The 20,726-nt window shown below is 42.7% G+C and overlaps 1 protein-coding gene across 2 annotated transcripts in view; it reads right to left on the minus strand.

The window, feature by feature from the left end:
• Positions 1-20,726, minus strand: part of ELMO1 (engulfment and cell motility 1) — a 1,507,126-nt gene that overhangs the window by 1,204,271 nt on the left and 282,129 nt on the right. The window lies entirely within an intron of this gene.

Here is a 20,726-nt window from a genome sequence, read left to right on the forward strand (position 1 = left end):
ATTGCTAGAACCAGTTTGCATCACAATGCCTGAACCATCGCATTATAAATCAAACTACATCACATCTAATCTTTACAGAACACGGCCTACAAAATAGTGTTTTTTTTACACCTGCCATTCATTTAATGTTGAGAAAGCACTAAAGCAGAAAACCAAATGCCGGTCTCCAAAGAACTGGACATGAAAAGTGACTAGATAAAGTATTCGATACAGATAACTCGGATCCACCCCCTCGGCCAGGGACGACTCCTGGTGGCCGACTGCACTAGGAACACCCCCAACACCCACCGACCACTCACGCAACCTAGGGGTCATTCTCGACTCCACCCTCTCCATGACGAAGACAGGTCAACGCTGTCTCCTCCTCCTGCTGCTTCAACACCCTCCGCATGCTTCGCAGGATCTTCAAGTGGATCCCCACCGAAACAAGAAGGCCCTCATCAGCAGTAGACTGGACTACGGAAACGCACTCTACGCAAAATCTCCTGAAACGGCTTCAATGCATCCAGAACACCTCTGCATGCCTGATCCTCAACATCCCTCGCCGCAGCCACATCACACCCCACCTGAGAAACCTGCACTGGCTCCCTATCAACAAGAGGATAACCTTCAAACTCCTCACCCACGCACACAAGGCACTCCACAACACCGGACCAACGTAACAGCCGACTCAGCCTCTACACCCCCACCCGCCAGCTCTGCTCTGCAGACCGCGCCCTCGCCAGCGTCCCCCGCATCCAAAGAGTGACTGCTGGCGGCAGATCATTCTCCCACCTCGCCGCCAATACATGGAACACCCTCCCCATTCGACTACGGCAGTCCGAAGACCTTCTGACCTTCAGAAGACTCCTCAAGACCTGGCTCTTCGAAAAGTAGCAGCTCCCCCCCCCCCCCCCCCCCCCCCCCCCCCCCAGCACCTTGAGACCCTCGTGGATATGTAGTGCACTTTACAAATGCCATGATTGATTGATTGATTACAGAGTGCACCCTGAAGGGAGCTAGAACGTCGATCGTGCCCATGATGTGGGCCTCCTCCCTACAAACCTAGTGTCTCCTGTCCTTGGGCATACGAGGAAAGAAGCCGTCCTAAAGCACTCCTGTCTCGCATCTTCGGTGCACATGGAGTTTCACACTGTAAACTTATTTTTCAACATCATTAGTTTTGTTTGTATTAGGGCACACTGAGACATAAGGAACGCGAAGTTCTGAAGAGTGATGACATAACTAGGTACTTGTGGCAGCTTATGTACCTAGGCGTGTTTGTACTGGGCCCTCTGAGAAGGCGGTATGCTGGCGCTACAGAACACAAATATGTAAACAGCATCGGAGGTTGCCAGGAACACGGAGCACTTGCCACTTTAAACCCTATTAAAAGTGATATTGGTTCAGTAAACCGGTCAGGTTCATATTTTGTAGAGAGATCGTATGGTGACTTACTCATTTTGGAAGTAAAATGCAGGACTCTAATCCCAGTTTCCACACTTGAACTAAATGGGTTAATTCAAGTCAATTAACTGCTTCCTGTGCCAGATATTCTAATTTAATCTCGTTAAATGTGCAATGTTTAGAAAGAAGCTAAACATCAGTTTCAACCATCAAGTAGAAATCCTGGACCATGCTGTTCAGTCTGAAAATGTCAAGGGGCGGCCAAGTTCTTGGTGCTTCCTTCACAATGCATGTCTTCCTCATGACTCAGAGTTGCACACCTGCTGATGGAATCTGCCTCAAACAATAGTCTAGAGCCGGAGGATGTAAAGTACATCAGTGTCAGATGGACCATTTTTCAACAGTACCGCACAATGTAGCTCCATCATTTGTAACAGGCGACTACTGCAAGAACATTTTGCACTCCAGTGCACAAGAATGTGCAAAACTTCCCAGAACAAGTGGCATTTGCATAACCGGTCCCTAATTGCTGTAAAGAAAATAAAAGCATTAGACAAACTGTTGCAGAATAAGGTGGGGCACAACCATATAGTAGGGAGTTTTTCTTAACGAAAGTTATTAAGCACAACTTGCTTCTTCGATTGAGTGAGAGAATCGTCCGCAGTGTGAGATTTTACGGTTTGCTTCGGGCTCCTCGACAGGCCTCTGTGTTTTGTGAATGTTGACACTCTGGTTGCTGTTGCCGTTTGGGTGTCATAGTGCTGCACAGAGTTATTTAGGGGTCTTCAGCTGTGCAGGTGCGACCCCCTTCTTGCCCCTTGTGAACCCTGGCCTCAGAGATGGCAAAATCGGTGCCAAGAACACTGGGGCAGCGCCACATTCTTTGTATCTGCTCGTTTTTATTATACCGACAGTGAATAATGTTCTATTACTCACTATCAGTTCAATAAAAGATGGAGCACACTGTGCTGGAATGGGACCATGGGTGGCTGCTGTGTTAAGTAAAACCAGTTTTAAATGTATGTCATGTGCATACTTGTGGGTGAGTGGGTTTATTTGAGAGAGTTTGTGTGAAAATGAGTGAAAATCAGTGAGAGGTAGTGAGTGAGATGAAGACCCAGATTTGCTATTCTTTGGCGCAAGGCCCTGCCTTGTGTGCAAGGTCAGAGTGAGAAAAAAATGTGCTACATGTACGAAGATATGGTGCATTTTTTCTCTTCCCATGTGCTGGTGCACTTTTGGCAGACATGCACCAACGCGCACACCCTTGTGCCATACTGATAGTGTGCGAGTTCTCTTAAAACTGTGCTTTAAGACTTGTCCCGCTTTACATGTTATGCATTGTACAGCACACATTCAAAGTTGGAAAAACAAGGAAAAATTAGAATATTTCTCCTTCAAATGCCTGCCTCAAAGAGGCGTACGAGTGTGGCACCAATTTTGCTTTACCACTGTGTAAGGAAATGCCTATTTTTGCATGATCACCCCCAAAGTTTTGGACTGATGCGACTAGTTTTTTTTTACTCACAGTACCCTGAAGCCTGCTATTCAGCCCGCCGTGCCATTACCCTAAATCTTGAACACGTATGTTTGATTGGCATATGCCCAATTGGCATAAGCTAACTTACAAGTAAGTCCCTAGTATATCGAGTACCAGGGGTAACCAGGGCCTGTAAGCTAGAATGTAACCCCAGGGACTGCAGCACTTGTTGTGCACCCTGAATGTGACAAAAGAAAATGGGTCCCCCAGCCTGCCATTCCAGCCTAAAGAGCAGTTAAACTGCTAACTCGACTTTGCCATTTAAAGTAATGGCACAGCTCAAACCTCCATTTCTAGTATGTGTAAGTCACACCTACAGATGGCCTATTAAGTCTTAAGGGCAGGGTGTAACATATTTGAAAATATAACATGTTCTTTACATGTTCTGATGGTTAAAATTTGCAATTGTCGTTTTTACTGTGAGGGAGGCTAGTAGCCCCACTAGCGAGTACAGGGTTGCTCACTGACTACTTAATGGTGCTAACTTTTAAATGGGGATGCTAAAGTTGGTACTTCAAGGTGTCAAACAACTTGTTACATTAAACTTGATTTGATGCCCAAGTTGAATTCAGTGTAACTTTTTACTACATGCAACATTTAGAATGTTTCTGCTCTGTTGCCCAACCCAATGGCTATTCGCAGATGCTGGCAATGAGACAGCCATCTGCCCACCTGAGGTGGTGTAAAATAACTCCCAGAACAGAAAACAATAGAGGGCTGCCCTGAAGGAGATATTACCTCCTCTTGGTAGCAAGCCACATAGAATATGAGCCCATAAGGCAAGCTTTAAAGGGAAAGCTGCCTTTGAAGGGCAAATGGGGATCACTCACAAAAGGGGATGCTCTATTGTCAAGATAGACAGGTTGGCATTGGGGAGAGAGAGAGGGGGGAAGCCAGTTGCCAAACTGTTTTTATCATGGGCATGTAGCCTACAGGCAGCCACTTCCCAAGGCTGGGCTATTAAGCTCATGAGACCGAGAGAGGAGTTCTGACATATTGAGAGGGAGCAGAATAGACATTCAGAGATAGCTAGATGCCACTCTTCAAAGGGAAGTTGTGATGAGGAGGGAGGGAATTTGGATCTGGCCTCATGTATGTTGAATAACTGCCTAAAGCTGAATGGTAGCAAGACGGAGGTTATGGTCTTTGGGAATCCTAAAATATCCCTCGGGTCCCACACTAGGAAGGTGGCACGGAGATGCTTTGGCACCCTCAAAATGCTAAGGAAAACCTTAGACATTCTTCCCGTATCACCAAGAAAAACTCTAGTCCACACTCTGGTGACCTTGCAGCTGGACTATGTGAATGTCCTATACTTGGGAGCTTCAAAAAGGTAGCCTACAACGCCTACAATGCATTCAGAATGCGGCGGCACACCTAGTTCTCAATCTACTTAGGCGGGCCTCAGCGACGAATGCCCTTGACTCCCTCCACTGGCTGCCAGTTAGAAAGAGAATTGTCTTTAAAGCCTTATTTTTCTGTCACCGAAGTCTACAGAGGAAAGGTCCTAGCTACCTGTATGATCACTTGACCCCCCCACAACCCCACTGGGCTGTTGAGATCGACAGGAACTCATCTGCTTAAAGTAAAATTAAAAAGGCAAGGATTGGTGCATGCTCATTTGGCCATCTGGCAGCCAAAAATTGGAATACTATGCCACCTCTGCAGCACGCTGAAAAATCAGAGTCTGTCTTTCGTAGAGGCCTGAAAACCTGGCTGCACCAGCAATAGCCCTGTCTCCCTGTCCGACTCTCACTGTAACTGTTTCTATAGCGCGGGGACACACCCGTTGGTGTAGCCAGGTGCTTTATAAATGACTATTTATTTATTTGTGGACAGGCCCTGCATCAAATCCCTTGCCAGCAGCAAGCTTCTATTAGCTTTCTCCAAAAATGACCAATATTTTGTATCCAATTTATATTTCAGTAATTCACACAATGCAATGTTTAATTATAGTGATTATTAGAAGAATGTTTAATTTAAAAAAACATGTGCCTCTTCTTTTTTTCCATAGTTTAGAATACTGTACTTTGTGTGCTAAAAAAATGTTAGAAGAGGCTCCAATGAGTTTTTCTTTTAACATTTTTCAGCCCACAAAATGCAATCATAAAAACAACTACCAGAGGGCCCTGAACTCCAGTAAAGAGCACAGAGCTCCAGCTAGGAGTGCTTTTAAAAAATATGGTAAGTTGTCCTGGGGTAATAGAATTGGGGAGGGCTCCCCAGTACACTGTAAAGTATTGTGCCTCAGGGGTAGTGTCCCCAGGGACGATTCCAAGATAGAAGATGGGTGCACAGCCCTCCTCCCCACACGTAAGTAACCTTGCCTGAGGAGATAAAGACCCCAGGGCCCATGAGTGGCTCAGGGAGGGGGAGCGCGCATCCCCCTCCCTCTTTTTTCTTTTTTTAAAAACATCAGCCCCGGCGAAGGGGTCCCTGGGAACCATTGGTGGGTTGGGGAGTGGCAGCCATATGCCCCTCCCCCCTTTTATTAGGTCATCGGCCCCAGTGTTTAGGGTCCCTGGAGGCTAAGAGGGGCTTGGGGAGGGGGCTGCATCAACACTTCCCCTTTAATGTTAATTCAGCCACAGTGATGGGGTCTCTGGGCCAAAAAGTGACTCGGGGAGGGGGGCCCGTCCCCAAATATTGTAAAAATAAAGAACACTGAGCACTAGATACATTTTTTTAATGCTACAATGCTGCAGGAGTTTTACCAGATTGCATCTTTTAACTTTTTTTATTTTATTTTGGCGCCTCCTACAAGAGAGGGGGGAGCAGGATATCCCTACCTTGCCCCTTGTACCTTTTTCATTCATTAAACTCAGGGTAGGGGACTAAGTCCCAGAGTACTGTAACAGCTGTCTGCAAAAAATGTTTCATGTTGCAGGCAGCCAATCAGACCATTCCCTCCTGTGAGAGTCTTACCTCCATGGCACATGAAGGCCCAATGGGAAAATGCCCCCATCGGCCATTCAGGACGCACTACTGTTTAAAACTGGGTTTGCGGGTCTTAATGACCCTTCCTGGACCAAGATCCAGCATCCTGACAAATTTGATGTAATTATGTTTTGACTTATCTTAGGAAGTCGTTTTTGGGGTAGCGCTGCTCAAAAAGTGGCTATGAAAAATGTTTGGGGATTTTGCGTCTTGGGACCCCCCTTTTCTCTGTCCCCGCTTCATGGATGACCCCAAAACTTTCCAGGAAGGGGTTGAGGAAGATGATCTTGTTTTTTTGGAACGTTTCATAAAAAATCATCATACTGGCCGAAGTTTCTAGCAAGCCAAAAATGATCTTCCTATGGAAACTTAGATCTAACTTCAAATACCTCCAGGCGGTAAGAAATATATGTTATAGAGAGCAACAGGGAACTCAATAGAAAAGGTGGGACTTTAGCACTTTTCTGAGCAAGACAAATATTTAACGGACAAAGAGAATTCCAGAGGGCGCACACCACAATAGAAAATACTCCGCCTACCAGTCTAGTTGTTGCATTGTGTCAATAATAACAGTTGTACTTGAGAGAGCACCTGGAAGAGAATCTAGGTAACAAGATCTAGAGCAGGGGTACTCACACACATTTGCCCAGGGGCCACAAAGTACAGTTTGTTGTGTGACCGAGGGCCACACTGATGCCAGTCAGGGATTGTATAAAGAAGTTCAAAAACATGTTAAATAAACAAGCATTTATTTGCAGGTTAATAAATGCTTGCTCTTGTATTTAACATTTTTCTAAATATTAGTGCTAGCAATTAAACAGCAGCTGGTGCTGCTGTTCACTTAAGGGTATATTATATCATAAGACAGAGCCACCCAATAATCCCACAAGGACTGGGTATAATCAATAACAAAATTACAAATTGTCCCCGTAGGAATCCATTTACACAATATTCTTCAATCAATTGTCGTCACAACCGTGATCATGAATTTGTAAAGCAGCAAGGAAATTGAAGTTATCAAGAACTGTTATTTTATTTTGTTTTTATCAAAAAAGTTTTTTATGGCAACAAGGAATACTACACAATATATACACTTTTGGTTGTAGTATTAGACACCTTTTGTTTTTTAGCATAGGGAACGCATTACCATGCAAAACAATAGTAATTATTACAAACTTCATTCATTGTAACAAACATTCCAACAATGAAACCGATAAAATGGTGTCGTGCGTCGACGTTTCGGGTCGAATTCGGATTGAATCACGTACTTTACGTTAGTAGTGACTCTGTCGCTGTTGAACATACCACTGTATTTACAACGTTGAGCTTAGACTCACTTGAGAGTGGGCCGTATTGGCTAAAACTACTTAAAACTTATCCTAGTCTTCATCACCTCCGGCTGGAGGTTGATTGATATATATGGGCAACCAGTCCTGATGATGGTCCGATGGATTCTATGTAACCAACGAGGGACCGAAACGTCGACGCACGACACCATTTTATCGGTTTCATTGTTGGAATGTTTGTTACAATGAATGAAGTTTGTAACAATTACTATTGTTTTGCATGGTAATGCGTTCCCTATGCTAAAAAACAAAAGGTGTCTAATACTACAACCAAAAGTGTATATATTGTGTAGTATTCCTTGTTGCCATAAAAAACTTTTTTGATAAAAACAAAATAAAATAACAGTTCTTGATAACTTCAATTTCCTTGCTGCTTTACAAATTCATGATCACGGTTGTGACGACAATTGATTGAAGAATATTGTGTAAATGGATTCCTACGGGGACAATTTGTAATTTTGTTCACTTAAGGGGGCTGCATTTAAAGGTCAAGAGGGCCGGAAGCGGCCCCCGTTCCGTACTTTGAGTATCAATGATCTAGAGGAAAGTGGGGCTAGCCTTATAGAAGGCTTAATGACGAAACAAGAACCTTGAAGTGGATAGGTTTGGTAATTGGGAGCCACTGGAGGGTTCAATGGGCATCAGAGACCCTGAAGTGCTTTCAAATTGTGACATCCTTGGCTACTGCAGATAGAAAGGAAAATAGAAACTGCTTTTACTGAGAGGTCTAGATTAGACTTTTTTTTAGGATGGGCTTACTAATCTATGATTTGCAGCATTAAGAAATAATGTTGCATGAGAAGGAAGAGTTAGGAACAGAAGTAAATATGGGGATGACCACCAAAGACATGGACTTCAGAATTTTAAAAGGACATCTATCATCAGGAGAACTGGTTTTCATTGAAAGTAGAAACCTGGAAACTTACATTTCCAGAAGAGAGCTTATGGTGGTTACTTTGGCAGGAAGAGGATGAGGATCCAGTATAACATAAAATGGGAACTGTAAATGAAAGAAAATACCATTACACATATCCTTAGTTTTCTTGCAGTAGACTGTATGGGCTGTCACAAAAGTCCAGGGAATGCGCAATGGAAGTCTGCATATGTATCTGCCTCAATCTGCTGCCTCGGAATATCCCTCTGTCGGACTGTCAGTCATTCTGTGTGTTATAGCTCTATCGCTCTATGATCATCACCTGACTCTCTATTTCGGCCTACCTATCCCTCTCTGTTGCTCGCTATGCTTGTATCCCTCTGTGTATATCGATTTTGCTCTTTCATGCCCATCACTAGCCCTCTATCACTCTTGATCTAAGTACATTTAAATCACATTTCTCATCATCTGCACGGACACGAGTGTTTTGCTCACAATCTTTCACAACCACTTGAGCATCTGCTGGAACAGAAGTACATTCTGTCCCACATATGTGGGGACAGTAGCCTTTGTGTAGTGAAGACTAACACGTAGAAAATTATAACTTCAATTTTATTTAATGAAGTTGAATCCAGACGAAGACGAGGCAGCTTCCAGGTGCAGCTTCAGCATAAACTGACCGGTAAGCTTGCCAAGAATAATGCAGACCATCAAACTAAACTTGCACAAGTACTTTCCTTGTTGAACACATTTGGTTTAACTGTTGAGTATTCCAAGTGTAAATTTGCAGCCTCAATTGTAAACTAATTGGGACATGATATTAGTGCTGCAGGAATTCGTCCCAAAGCAAAGTTAGTTTCTTCCATAACTAACGCTCCCAACCCAAAGAGTAAAGATGATGTCAAATCTTTTCTTGGGATGGTGGAGTTTTTCTCCAAATTTGTAAAGAATTTTTCAAATAGAACTTTTCATCCTTTCTTTCTCTTACAGCAAGCTCCTCAGCCAGAATCCAGGTTTTCGAGGTGATCGCCAAATCTTTTATGCCTTGAGGTGCTGCCTACCGCCCGCGGCCCCCTCTGAGCATTGCCTTTTTGCCAGGAGCATTGAGAGGTGCAGATAGGAGTCAGCCCCAGCCCGCCCCGGCCCGCCCTGCACCGGCACCGACCTCGGCCCGGGTTGGAAACCGGAGCTGGGACTGCGCATTGGTGATGGTGTGCTGGTGCTGGTGATTGGTGCTGGGCAGACAGGCTCAGAGAGAGCACCAGCTGCATGGCAAAGCAGTAAGAGCTGCAGTGGCCACTTGTAGCCTGTTGCCTGCACTGCCGAGGGGTAATACTGCAGGAGAACTGAAATTATATATAGCTGCTTGCCACACTGAACGCTGAAGACTGAAAGCTGGTTTTCACGCTGACCATTTGATTGTAGTGAACGCCAAGGAAGATGCCGAGATTGCTGTTTCACCCCCGCGCTCCCCCCACGCAGTTCCCAGCGCTCAGTCCCAGTTTGAGTTTGAGCTTGATTTCTATCTGTGTGGTCTCTGATTGAGACAGAAAATACTCCAGGTCCGGTATTCATGTTTGCCGAAGAGAGGAGAGTGAGAAGAGCGAGACTGAGAGGTGAGGAGTGCGGAGCGAGGGCGCCTAACCGCTGCCTCCCACCGCCGGTCCTACGCTTCAGTCCCCCTCACACTACTGCGGATCTCAGCGAGCCCGGACTAGACGACTGAAGGTGAGAAGGGGAAAGGCAGAGCTTTCTTCATATGGGCGGATATTGAAGGGTTCATAAATTTGTGAAGCCGCAGCACACACCTTTCTGCTGTAAATTGATAAGGCATAACCACAGCCAGCCCCTCGACATGTTTTGCGCTTAAATAATCAAAACACATAAACAGTTTAACCCCATGGCTGCTAAGCGTTTTCCCGTCCTGCGCTGAGTTTTATTGTTTTCCTTTATTTCATGACGAGCTGGCCTTGTCATCCGCGCACGGCAGGTAAGCGCCATGACGAGGCCAGCTCGTCATTAGCCTCGAAGGGGTTAAACACTTGAGTTCTTCAACGGTTCTATGTAATTGGCGCTCTAAAACGGCGACACCCACAACGTATAATTGTCTCACACATTGAACAAACATATGAGCTTTTAGTATCCCTCGTCCTCTCGTTCTGTCACCGATTAAGCTAATGCAGAGTCCACTACTTAATAAAATATGAGGTCTGGAAGAGACAGAGCGCCTTGCCTTGCAACAAAAAGGAAAAGAAAAGTGCAAGGAATACCGGCGAACAACAACAAAGCAAAAACTGAGGGGGAGGCGCAAACACTAATATCGCCAATCTTTCGCCTCTTTATAAGAATAAATAATGGACCAAGTAAGATTGAATTCTTAAAAGACCCAGCAGGGATAATGCTCACCAAACAAGAGGGAGACAATCAATTACCCCCACCAATCAAACCATTTGATAAGAGAATCAGGGACACACAAGTAAAGGATACAAATGGATTATACGATATAAAGTATCTTGACAACTCAAAGGACCCAAGAATAGCTATGGTCGCAACCAAGTATATGCTACGCCAAGAACCAATGGAACGTCAAGATACTTCATGGGGGTCCATAACAGATCTGGAGCTAATTACATCTAGAGAACAATCCCCTCATGCGACAGATTGTCCACAAGAGGTGCTGGATGTTTCATTATAGCCTTATAGCCCGCCGTAGAGGGCTATACCGGCTATTAAAGGCTCTCTCCAGCGTTAAAGGCTCCGAGCCGAAGGCGAGAGCCTTTAACAAGGGAGAGGGACTTTAATAGCGGTATAGCCCATCTACGAAGGGCTATAAGGCTATTAGAACATTCTGTCACTAGAGGACAGAATGTTTTAACAAAAAAAACAAAGCCTTCAGGGAGCGTGAGGGGATTGGAATCCTCTCAGGTTCCCTGAAGCCTTTGTCCACAGCCAGAGCTGTGAACAAAGAAACATTGGAATGTTGGAGCTCCAGGCTTATACCAGCCATTATAAGCCCGGAGCACTCCATTGTTTTCAATGGAGCTCCCAACATTCCAATGTTCTAATCAGGCATAAAGCACAAGATCCTCTCACTAGCACCAAGGCTCAACAACCAATAGAGGTTCATGTAAAAATTCTCAACCAAACACCAAAGCAAGTACACTATGAGAAAGCAGATCAGAATATTAAGGCACTAGAAGAAACCTCACAATCTGTTATATCATCACCAATAATAAAATCGTTCAAAGGAGCACATTTTAGCCAAAGCTTTATTACCCACGCACCAGCACTAACAACTAAAATGGCATCACCAACCGACTCAGAGACAATTTGGGACTCCTTCTTTAAAACATCACAACTCACTTTGGAGCCACTAAACTACCATTCAAACAAGATGGATGTGCAAGTAGACCAGCTAAACATCATGGCAAATGCAATTTCAAGGATTGTCCAAAAATTGGCTGATCTCAATTCTCTAATCATGCGAGCACAGGCCTACGCGACTACATTAAACACGGAATGTGCCTGTTGCCCAACAATTGACAAACTGGCAACAATCCCAGAAGATCCCTTATTGAGGATTTAAAGACCAGGGTAATCGACGATAGCAAGCTTAATAATATTCCAGCACGGCCTCAGAACACCGACAGAGAAGAGGAATCAAATAAGTTCAGCGTAGTTTCTGACTCAGCCTTGGCCAATCAATTGACAGTCACCATAGAAAATTTAAATCTGGAGGAACCACAAGGACCTTTAACCCAACCCAATCAATACAATCGAACATGACCATACGTATGAAAATCCCCCGAAACAAAACAAAAAAAAGTCGAGAAAACAACACAATTTAGAAGAAGCTGGGGATAGCCAACATATGGCTCAAACGAACCAGTAACATTGAACCAGAAACAGGACCAGGATCAGCAATCAAATAAAAAACCATACTCAATTTTTTCCAAACTGAAAAAAGCAAATAAACAATCAGGAAATGTCAAGGTGACGATAAATAGCCCAATTGACTTAGCTACCAGAGAAAAGCAGAAACCCGAGCAAGAGGAAGTAGCAAAGCGGGATCTCACGGACACAATAACCATTAGCTTGGACAAAAGATCAAATGAATACCCCAAAAATAAAATGGGTGAAGGAAAGACCCAATCTCATGGGGCTACACCTAAGCTTTCAGGCGAGAAAAAGCCAGATGGAACTAAATCCCAGCACAACGCAACCTTCAACAATTCTCATCTGGCTGACAGAAGAGACGCACGAGTAAGTGTCTTTCAGCCATCTTATAAATCAAAGGGCAAGCATGACATCACAAATAGGGGCAACCTACTAAGGCTCCTACAACATATTCCATCTTGGTCTAACACAACAAGTGCAGGCATGGAGAGTGTTCACTTTGAACAAAAGTGAGGAAAACCCCAACTAGGAAAACACTGTAGTGACCTGGAAAACCATTACATTGCAGAAGCTGTGCTCTTGGAAACTGAAACCTTCAAAAATTGGGGCATAGTAGTTACGACACCCGAGCAAGAAAAATACCAGCAAATCTTACTTGAACTATCAAACATGGGTAACGACACAAAGAAAGCAAAGCCACACCCATGCAGCATATTGAAAGATACTTCAAACAAACAACCAGAACAGAGTTATAATAACCTAAGTATCATCTTAATTACCCAAGGGGAAGCAACCGCATATAGAACAATAAAAGAAGAGGCACCCCAAAAAACCCAATGGAGGGAGAATTGTAATGGGTATTACAGTGACACACAAATATCCACTCGTCATACCTGATGCTAAAGAGCACAAGGCGTACTTTTCGGGGCATCTTAAAGCCAAGTCAAGAACTAACTTGGTAACAGTGGGAAACACTGGCAAACCAGGTCAAGTCCAAAAATAATATCAAAGTCTCAAACTGGTCTCCTGGAATGTGGCTGGCTTACAAAAGGCCATTTGACAAGTGACAGCAAAAATTAAATTGCTAGAGGGCGATATAGTATGCCTACAAGAAACCTGGGCAACTGAACCGGTACACTTGGAAGGGTATGCGGGTTTCCATCATTTTGCCACCAAATATAAACACCATGGACGACCGTCATGTGGGATTTCAATTTATGTAAAACATGCAAAACAATTAACTGTTAGGAATATAAACACCAATTTAAACATGCTACAAGCATTGCTAATGGAAGGAAAAAGCATTAAGGATAACATTGTCTCTTTGCTTGTAATTAATGTATATTTAAATACACAAGCCCAATGGAAACTAAAGGCTACAAAACATATGATTACAACAATACAGGAAATTCTATGCACATATCAGTCTCCGGCGAAACTGCTTGTGGGCGACTTTAATTTGCACCACTTAGGAACAAAACCGTGCGAAAGGAATTATCTAACTGGCACCGAAAGAATTTTCAGAAACTTTTTACAAGAGTACGAACTTACCTCAGTTGAGTACTTACAAAAAAGGCCAGACCTAAATATCCAAAGGAGAACAACATTTAAGAACTGCTCCACAATTGATTATATTTTCTTATGTGACCAGGTAGCCCCCAAAATTGAAGACTTTGAAATCAAGACAGATGACACAAGTGATCACGCACTACTCCAGGTAGAACTTAATGTTACTACCAAAGAACGAGAAAGAACTATAACAGTCTCCCAATCAACAGGCGCCGAAGAACACGCCCTGGTGAGAAGAATAAAATGGAAGAAACATCAGGTGATGGCTCTAAAACAATGGAAAGTAAAACAAGAACAAACAGGGAACACCCCAGGCGCTGCGCCCAATAGGGAAAATTGGTCAGAGTGGACAAATGACCTGAAAACAGGCCTGAAGACAGCTGAGCCCAATCCTAAGGAGAAGACTATTACACAAACCACGGACAATAATAAAAAATTGGCTGATTTAACTTGTACTTTGAGAAGGGCAAAAAGAACATATCCTGTGTATTTTCCGAGCCGGCGATCTTATAAGTACAAAGAACTGCACAAAGAACAGAAACAACTGCTCTGGACAATCAAGCAAAACAGGCTTGAAGAAGAGTGGATCAAAATCCATGAATTAACACAACCTCACAAATGACAACTCTGGCTTTATATAGCAGAGCTGGATAACAACAGAGCAGTCCGGAGTAATGCCATACACGCCGACGCATGGGTGAGACATGTAGACGCAATATACGTGGACAAGGAAGAAAGCACCAAAAGGTGTAAGCGCCATAGTGTATACAGAAAGCATAAACAAAGATGCGGAAATCACAAACCCCACAAACACAGCCATGCTAAAAGACCAGGACGTAAGTGCTGTTGAAAATGTGATAAAACAGATAACGAAAGACGGGGCACCAGCACCTAACATTCTCCTGGCTGCGATGTTCAGGGAAGATACAAAGTATTGGGGGGAAGAGTCCTATCCGGCCTATTCACCGAATGCCGAATACAGGGCAAGGTGCCAGACTCGTGGCGCGGGTCAATCCTACAACCCATATTTAAGAAGGGCAATAATACAGAACCAAAGAACTATAGATTAATAGCCCTGCTGGACATCAAAGGGAAAGCCTATGCAAATACCCTGCTGACCGTATTAACCAGATGGGTTGAAGAAAATGAAATTCTCCCCTTCTATCAAACAGGGTTCTGGAAAGGCTGCTCGACTATCGACAATAATTACAGCATTAGCATATTTAGGTCAGCAAGACAATTGCAGGGAAAATAAACCAGTCTATACTTGCTTTATAGACTATTCAGCAGAATTTTACGGAATGCCATGATGCAAGCTTTGGTCCAAATTCCGTAACTGGCAAATTCCAGCTGGCCTCCTCAATGCTATAATCTCACTATATAGCAATACTCGGATCAGAGTCAAACTGGTAAACAACATCACAACAAAAAAGTGCTTTACAAATCGGGGCTTAAAACAGGGATGCGTACTTGCCCCAACACTTTTTAATTTATATACAGCGGACTTGGGCAAGACGATCCAAAGTGCAAATCTAGCAGTTCCAAAAATTGGTGTCAGCAAAATTCAAATCTTACAATATGCGGACGACCTTGTGGTGATGGATCACACGAAAACAGGCGTACAAAAGGCCCTCAATGCTCTAAACACTTACAATCTGAATAATGAATTAAAGATAAACCCAGAAAAGACCAAAGTTCTGATCTTCGGGAAATGTAAAAGAAAAACACTCCTAAAATGGCACGTGGGAAAGGAGACAATAACCGCGTCAAATTTCTACAATTACCTTGGGTGTTGGTTGAGCGACTCAGGAAAAGCTAATATACACTTACATAAAGTGAAATCTAAGGTGCAATCTACAATATATGCTTTGTGCAAGCTACAAGAGAAAATGCAGAGCCCTACTACCATTACAATCAGAAAGGTATTACAATCAAAAATAAGGGCAGTCGCGGGATACGTCCAGCGGGCTTTCCCAGGCAAAATGAGCACAATGATGAATAAAGCACAGTGACAAGCGTACAAACGTATTTTTAAGCTGCCGAAATACACATGCAATAGCGGGATTCGCCTGGAATTTGGCCTGGTGCACCAGAGCAAAGAATGCCTAGGTGTGCATGCAAAATACGACTTTTCTGTACTTAAAGTGCCGGACTGGAGCTTGAAGAGCAGGTTAAAACCCATTTTTGATGGTTCACCCAACATATAGCAGGCCTATCTGCAGGAAGCAGTAGAAGCTTTGGACTTGGCAATACAAAATTGGAGCCAGGAAGGCATAACCCATCTGACTATTAAAAAGGCAATAAACAAACAATGCTATTGATTGTCAATAGACTCTGATTTAACAAATCTTGAAAAAGGAAGAGGTCAGTCTGGGGTGATAGCAACCTACAAGGACCACAAACCCCAGCCTTATCTTGATCAAGCACTTGGGAGAAAGGCCCTAACAAACATTCAATGGGCTAGACTTGTATCTCTCCCAATAAAAGAGCTAAATCCAGGCTGGAAAACCTTGGAAAATAAAATTTGATGCACAATATGCAATTTCAAAACTGAATCACTGCCACATTTGATGTGCTGTTGTACGGGGCTTTACAATACCGGCGGAAGCTACTAAAACCCATATGGCTACGTAAAGGTGTTCGAACGACAAAAGAAACAGTTACAGCCATATTTGCTTGTACATTGACAACTGATCGGGCCAGAATTGGGAGATACATGCAGGACGTTCGCTCCAGATTGGACAAAGACAATGAATCAGACAATTGCACAAAAATAGTCTCGATCTGTACAAAAGAGGAGACATTTCGGTGATAATGCTTTATAAACAGAATTATCTTTTTTTACTTTTATATTGTTTTTATGTCTGTGCTCGGGAAAGAAAAGAGTTAGAACTGTCATCGAATTACTTCCTTGCACTTTTTTAATTGTGAAATATTGCAAATGGTTTTAAGTAACTGTGCAATAAATAAATCTTGAATCTTGAAACATATTAGACAACTCCTTAAAGCTAAGACAGAATTTTTGTGGTGCAGTTCTTGCCAAGAAGAATTTGACGGCATACAAAAAGGCCATTGCTCAAGGCCCTGCTCTTCAAGGTTTTGATCCTTGTAGTAAAAATACCATTACTACTGATGTAAGTGCCACAGGAATTAATGGTGTTTTGTCTCAATTTGATGAGAAAGGAAAAGAGCATATTATAGCTTATGCTTCAAGATCTTTGTCTCCTGCTGAATGTAAACATGCTGTAACTGAACGTGAGGCGCTTGCCTGTGCTTGGTCTTTGGAGAATTTTAGAACTTTTGTTTGGGGCAAGGAAGTAATTATCAAATGTGATCATAACCCCTGGTTAAGGTCTTATCCAATGTTAGTATGATCAATGTTAATGCCAGATTAACGAGAATATCGATGAGACTTTTGGACTGTATTTATAAAGTGATTTACATTCCTGGTAAGGACAATGCTATTGCTGACTTTCTTTCACGGTTTCCCACACAATTAGTTGAAAATCAAGACGACCTTATGGAAGATGTTCAGGTCACATGGTTATGGGATCATGGTGTTGATTCTATTCAAAGGTCTGAGTGGAATGAGGCTCTTGACAAAGACGTTAATTTGAGGAACGTTTTTTAATTTGTAAATTCTGGTTGGCCACGCAAAATTGAGATTGAAGAGCTTAAAGCTTTTTGAGAGGTTAGAAATGAACTGGCTTGTCTTGTTGGAAATCTTATTAGAGGTGATAAGTTGGCTGCACCTTTTAGCCTCATAAGTAAAATTATAGCTTTAGGTCATGATGGTCATCTTGGAATTTATAAAACTAAATCCATCATCAAAAGCAGGTTTTGGTGGCCAGGTCTAGACATTGAGGTGGAGAGAGCAGTTAGAGAATGTGACTTGTGTACCTCAGCTGACAAATCACTTAAAACTTTAAGGCCACCCATGAGTTATTTCATGTGTTCAGAGTATCCCTGGCAAAATGTTGCAGTGGACATTATGGGTCCTATAGGTAGTCCAGGAACATATATAATTTCTATGATGGACAGGTTTTCAAAATTTCCAGTAGTCAAAATCACAAAGACTTTAGATACCAATACTGTAATAAAATTTTGCGATGAAGTGTTTCTTAGCTAAGGTACTCCTGCTCTAATTATTAGTGACAATGGAGTACAATTCACTTCGGAAAATATGAACCTTTATTTGTCCAAGTGTGGTATTACACATAAACCAATTCTTTATACAATCCTAGTGGGAATGGATTAATTGAAAGGTACAACAGAGTGTTGAAAGGTGCCATTTAGTTGGCTTTCAAAAACAATGTTCCCTGAGAGGTTCAGGTGTTCAAAACTCTTTGGTCTTATAGGGTTTCCATTTCTGATGCTACACAATTCTCTTCTTTTGAACTTGTGAGAGGAAGGAACCCCAGATCCAAATGGGTTCCTAGATGAATTAAAACTCTTGGTGATGTCAGTTGGTCATCTGCAGAAGTCATGGACAATTTACATTATAAACATGGAGAATATAACAAATTGTAGGATAATAAACATAGTATTCATGATGTTAAATTTTCCATTGGTCAATGGGTAAGAATGAAAAAACCTGGTTTCATTCCAAAGGATTATAGCAAATTTTATGATCTACAACGTATTGTTAAAAAAAAAATGCTGTCATTCTGGACGATGGTAAATGCTGGAATCTCAAAAGAGTTGCATTGTGTAAACCGCCTGTCAGTGATGTTCCTAAACCGGTCAGTGATGTTCCTGAAGATTTTCTTACAGCTGATTCCCAACAGAGTTCAAGAAAAAAAAAAGCAACCTTTGATGATCCTCAACAAAGATTAGAAAGTTTCAAGTCAAGTCAAAGTCAAAAAGTGCTTTATTCGAGTTGTTACTCATAAAAGCATATTATACACAAGAATTTAAAAACAAATTAAATTTACAATCCAGCACAATGACGCAACTCTATAGATTACATATAAAAATTCATTCAGTCAAAAGAAGAATTAAAACATTTGATAAAAATACTTTCCAAGATGAGAAACGCTGGAGTCTAAAAGCAATTATACAAATGCAAAAAAACAATTATCAAGACAGAGAATAGTTGATTAACTAGCAGTCTCTATCTTGATACATGGTCCATGATAGATAAAAAGCAGTAATGTCAAATTCATGAGGGCTAATTTGTCACACAGAGAATAGTTATTTAACTAGCAGTCTCTGTCTAAATTATCGGGCAGAGAATAGTTATTTAACTAGCAGTCTCTGCCTGAGCATCCATGCCCAACCCAGGTATTTTGCTGTAGCTATCAGGATCCAAGAAACTTGAGTCGTACAAATAATTCGCATAGCTACTGAACTACTTGATGTCCCAAGGTTCCTGCACATAGGAGCTAACCATACTCGTCTTGGAATAGCATATGATCCGCATGAAAACAGAAAGTGACCCAGAGACTCATCCCCCAACCCACAAGCTGGGCAGGTGCTACTTCCACCTGAACCCCATTTAGCTGTCAATATTTTTATAGGAAGTGCACCAGCTCTCAGTTGGAATAGGAGCTTCCTGTCACCTGGTTTGGAGATGGTATCCCAATATGGTTCCAAGACTGGATACATTTTAGCTTCAAGAAAATGCGAAGACATGGACCCAGAGCTTGAAGCATTTAAAGTTTTAGTAACAATCCATTCCCAAAAAATATCTTTTAAGACACGCTTAGAGGGGAAAGATGTCCCAGCAGGGTCCTGCCATAAAGAACTCAACCCCAGCTCAAACAATATAGATTTCAATGATTTAAGCCAGCTTATCTTGTGAAAGCCATCAGCTTTGATCACATCCACAAAACCCGCGGCATAATGTGAGAGCTCAGGAGTGGTCCAGAGTCTGCGCCAATACAAGATCGGGCGTAATCTGGCCAAGTCCTTGATTTGTTTCCTTCCTAGATCATATCGGAGAGGCAACAACGGAGTACTTTTAGGTGTACCGGTAAGAGTTCTTAAGAATTTATTTTCAGAGGCTTGCAGAGAAGTAAGATTTTCAAAGCCCCACATTTCAGCGCCGTAAAGTGCAGACCCAATAGCCTTTGCTTCATATACCAATAAGGCTGGTTTAACAGGTTTGGTTAGCGATTTCCTGTGTTCAGAATTAATTGTGCCAGCTATTTGTTTGTGTCGCAAAATAGCAATATTTATATGCTGGCTCCACCTATGGTCATCAGTTATTTGGATACCTAGGTATGTGAATGATTTAACTAACTCTAAAGGCCCTCCACTCATCATAATTTTGGACTTAAAGCTACGCTGCGGCTTGAAGCTCATTAGTTTAGTTTTCATAGTATTCACCTCCAGTCCATGTTCCCCACAAAAGTTCTCAAAAATTGTCAGAGCACGCTGTAGTCCACTAGGGGTTTTTGATAAAATTAGCGTGTCATCCGCAAACATTAGTATGGGGATTTTTAGTCCAGCAAGAGAAGGAGCATCAACATTCGCAGTTTCCAATCGAGAAACTACCCCGTTTATAAACAATGTAAATAGAGTAGGAGCCATTGAGCACCCTTGTCTGACCCCTTTTTCAACACGGAAATCAGGAGTGACCATCCCGTGACCGCCCCACTGAATTTTTGCATAGTTAGACTCGTGGAGGCGCAGTATCAGGGTTAGCAACTCATCCGAAACCCCCAAGCTATGCAAGACCTGCCACAGTTTTGCACGTGGGACCAGGTCGAATGCAGCCCGCAAGTCGACAAATGCCGCAAACAGGCTACACCCCCCCAGAACCACGGTTTTCCACTGCAATAATTGGAAGCGGAACACTTGATCGATCGTGCTTGTTGCCCTTCTAAAACCTGCTTGGAATGGAGATAGAATATTAAAATCCTCAGCCCAGTCGAGAAGCCTATTGACCACCACGCGACCCACGATTTTTTGCACAGTGTCAATAAGGCTAATAGGCCTATAGTTACAGGGCTGAGCTCGGTCCCCCTTCTTATACACGGGGATAATAACTGCACCCCTCCATGAATCAGGGACATCTGCTCCTTGGGCAATTGAGTTTATAAGCAAATGTATATATTTGCTCCAGCGTTCACTATCATTTAAGAATATATCAGCGGGTACTCCATCTTGTCCTGGAGCTCGCCCGCGCTTTACTGTACAGATTGCAGACATAATCTCTTTAAAAGTAAAATTG

Source organism: Lissotriton vulgaris, chromosome 4_1 (genome assembly GCF_964263255.1).
Source record: "Lissotriton vulgaris chromosome 4_1, aLisVul1.2, whole genome shotgun sequence".
Taxonomy (NCBI): Eukaryota; Metazoa; Chordata; class Amphibia; order Caudata; family Salamandridae; genus Lissotriton; species Lissotriton vulgaris.